The 3,464-nt window shown below is 48.4% G+C and overlaps 1 pseudogene; it reads right to left on the bottom strand.

Annotated features, from left to right (window-relative positions):
* Positions 1-872: 872 nt before the first annotated feature.
* Positions 873-3,464, bottom strand: part of LOC101560438 — a 15,098-nt pseudogene continuing 12,506 nt past the window's right edge.

The following is a 3,464-nucleotide window of genomic DNA, read 5'->3' as shown; positions in this document are numbered from 1 at the left end:
ACAAGGGCGTCCGCCAGGACAAGTTCAGCAGGAGCAGTGTGTTCACAGCTGCGGACGTTTTGCTTCAGGAAGCAACAAGAAGAACATTCTGTTCTTGGATACAATCCAAGACTGAACTACTTCACACTGTGTGGGTGGAGGTCACGGTATAGTTCAAAAGATATGTATAAAACTGTCTCATTGCTATCTGTTTGTCAAAATTATGAAAAAAAAGTCATGTATAGAGGGTGGAAAGGAGAAAGAGGTGAAAAACATTCTCTGCCACGGCATGGCGGCACACACCTGTAATCCCACCTATTCAGGAGGCTGAGGCAGATGCACTGCAAGTGTTTTGAGGCTATCTCAGGCAATTTAGCAGCACCCCGTCTCAAAATAAAAAGCACGGAGGGGGGGGGCAGGGAGATGGTTGGGGCCGGGGAGATGGCTCAGTAGGATAAGTGCTTGACTGGCAAACTCAAGGATCTGAGTTCAATCCTTGGTTCCGACAAAAAAAAAAAAAAAAAAAAAAAAAAAAAGCACAGGGGATGTAGCTCAATTCAGTGGTCCCTGCGTTTAAATCCCTAGTTGTTTGATTTTGGCGGAACCGGGGATTGAACTCAGGCCCTTGCACTTTCCAGGGAAGCGCTTATTCTACTGAGCCATCATCGTCCTGGCCTTTTTTTTTCGGGGGGGGGGGGCTTTCACATTTGTTGATTTTATTCGCAATCTCTTTTTCAGTGCAATTTACAACCTCATTCCACCCCCCAGTCTGATTATACAAGCACTACCCAGCAGAAGGTCTGGAATAAATACATGGAAAGGCAAGCGAGACGCCGGGAGCATGCAGGGACCGGCGCTGGGGGAGCAGGAAGCGGCGGGGAAGGGCGTGGCTCTCAGTCGTCCTTGCCCTTTGCCCGGTGCTTGAGGATGCACGTGAGCTCCATGTAGTTAAAGTTGCCCTTCCTGTCGATGGGGGCCTCTCGGTACAGCTCGTCCACCTCCTCATCGGTGAAGCACTCGCCCATGGTGGTGAGCAGCTCGCACAGGTAGTCCTCCTGGAAGCAGGGAAATGCGTTCCGGATGACATCCTCTCGGGGTCTGTGCCACTGAGCTTCTCCCCAAACAAGGTGAGGAACATGGTGAAATTGATGGGGACCGGCGCCTCATTCGTCATGGCGTCCCGGTAGGCTTCTGTGGGGTTCCTCCCCAGCGTGTCGGGCAGGTCCTCCTTGTCAGTGAAGCCATCTCTGTTCTGCTCGATCATGTTGAAGGCCTTGAACTCCTGAGTCTGCGAGTGGTTGAACCTGGTCATGAACAGGTTGGAAAGGTCTACAAGGTGTTCAGGGTCTCACTACTAGATCGGACTCAGTGATTCTCCCGTTTTTGTTTTTTTGGTGGTACCAGGGATTGAACCCAGGCCTTTGCACTTGCCAGGTAAGTGCTTATTCCACTGAGCCATCTCCCCGGATCCGCTGATTCTCCTGTTTACAGCCTCCCAAGAGCTGGGATTACAAGCGAGCCCCACCACGCCCAGTATCAATTGCTGTCTCAGCACGCCCCGGGGTGGGGCTGGCCCAGGTATTGAACCCCTGACTCCTGCAGGTGCTTTAATCTGCTGAGCTATTTGGCTGGCCCTCATCAAGTTCTTTAGTTAAAGCACTAATGTATCTACTGAATGTGTCACCCAGAATGGATCATTCTAGCATACCGATATCTGTAAGAAAAAATACACTACTATTTTCTTTCTTTCTTTCTTTCTTTCTTTTTTTTTTTTTTTTGGCAGAACCGGGGATTGAATTCAGGCCCTTGCTCTTGCCAGTGAAGTGCTTATTCCACTGAGCCCTCTTCCCGGCCCCTACACTACTATTTTCTTGATTACTTATTTAATGCTAAAATGAACAATTAACAAGTGCATTTCAACTTTTTTTTTTTTTTTTGCAGAACCAGGGATTGAACTCAGGCCCTTGCGCTTGCCAGGGAAACACTTATTCCACTGAGCCATCTCCCTGGCCCCTAGTGCATTTCAGTTTTAACAACTGATATGGTTTCAGTGTTTCTGTGCTCTCCCCAATTCACACTGAAGTCCTAATCCCCAAGAAGATGCTGCTAGGAGGTGGGGATTTGGGAGGTGACAAGTTCACTCATGTGGAGCCTTCAAGAAAGGGATTAGGGGCCGGGGAGATGGCTCACTAGGATAAGCGCTTGACAAAGGCAAGGATCTGAGTTCAATCCCCGCTTCTGAAAAAAAAAAAGAAAGAAAGAAAGAAAGAAAAGAAAAGAAAAAGAAAGGAATTAGAGACTGGGCATGGTGGTGCACACCTGCAATCCCAGTTCTTGGGAGGCTGAAAACAAGCGGATCACCTGAGATCAAGTGAGACCCTGAACACCCTGTAAACCCTTCCCTACAAATACAAAAGAAAAGAAAAGAAAAGAAAAGAATTGAATTAGAAGGGCTGGCCTAGGCTGGGTCCGCCAAAAAAGAAAAAAAAAAAGAAAAATGGCCAGGGAGATGGCTCAGTAGAATAAGCACTTTCCTGACAAGCACAAGGGTCTGAGTTCAATCCTGCGTTCCGGGAAAAGAGCTGGGTATGTGTAGGGAGCCCTGCAAGCTGGAAAATCAGTCAAAGGTGTGTGGGTGGGACTAGTCCTCAGTGCCTAAAGCAAACAAGCTACGTCCTGACTGGTTAATGTTGATACTAGTCACTAGGCATCCTTGTGTCATGTGTTACTAACTTTGTGCTGGCGAGTTAGTCTTGCCCATCAGGCAGACTACCGACTACCTAGCCCAGCTTTTGTCTTCTTTATCTTTCTCATTCCTGTGGCTGTGTCTCCCTAGGCAGAACCATTTGCAGTAAGACCAACGTATCCCTACATTTGGCACCCAAGCAGGATGCCCAGTTCAAGATGAGTGTGGGCGCAGGAATCACTTCCAAAGAGCGCGCATAAGGGAGGGAAGATTAGAGCCAGCAGTAGTCTGCACAGGTGTTCATTGGCGCTGCGCACTAGGTGTAAAACTTGAGGATGGGCTCACTAGGGCCCGAGAGATATGGGAGCACAAAGAGAGAGGCTGGAGAGAAGCCTTAACGGGGAGATGTTTGATTGTGTTAAAAATGGAAAACAGAGTTCAAGTGTTGCAGACAGCTGAGTTAGATAGAAATATTATAGGCAGGGGCTGGGGAGATGGCTCAGTGGAATAAGCGCTTCCTTGGCAAGAGCAAGGGCCTGAGTTCAATCCCCAGTTCCACCAAAAAAAAAAAAAAAAACCAGAAAGAAAAGAAATATTATAGGCAGTCAGACAGGACCAGGCCCTCGAAGGAGATACCACAGAAGACAAGATATCTTGCATAAATAAAGAAATGATGGGGAGCCTGGCTCTAGCTCAGTCCTTTAAGTGGCTGCTTCTGCAAAGCTGTCAGCCTCAGGTTGCTGGAGTTCGAAACTCACAACTCTCCAGCTGGCCAAAAGGGCCCTGAAGGCATTCGAGG

The sequence above is a fragment of the Octodon degus genome, unplaced genomic scaffold, assembly GCF_000260255.1.
Source record: "Octodon degus isolate 3935 unplaced genomic scaffold, OctDeg1.0 scaffold00223, whole genome shotgun sequence".
NCBI classification, from domain to species: Eukaryota; Metazoa; Chordata; class Mammalia; order Rodentia; family Octodontidae; genus Octodon; species Octodon degus.
This window is presented reverse-complemented; position numbering and strand designations above follow the sequence as displayed.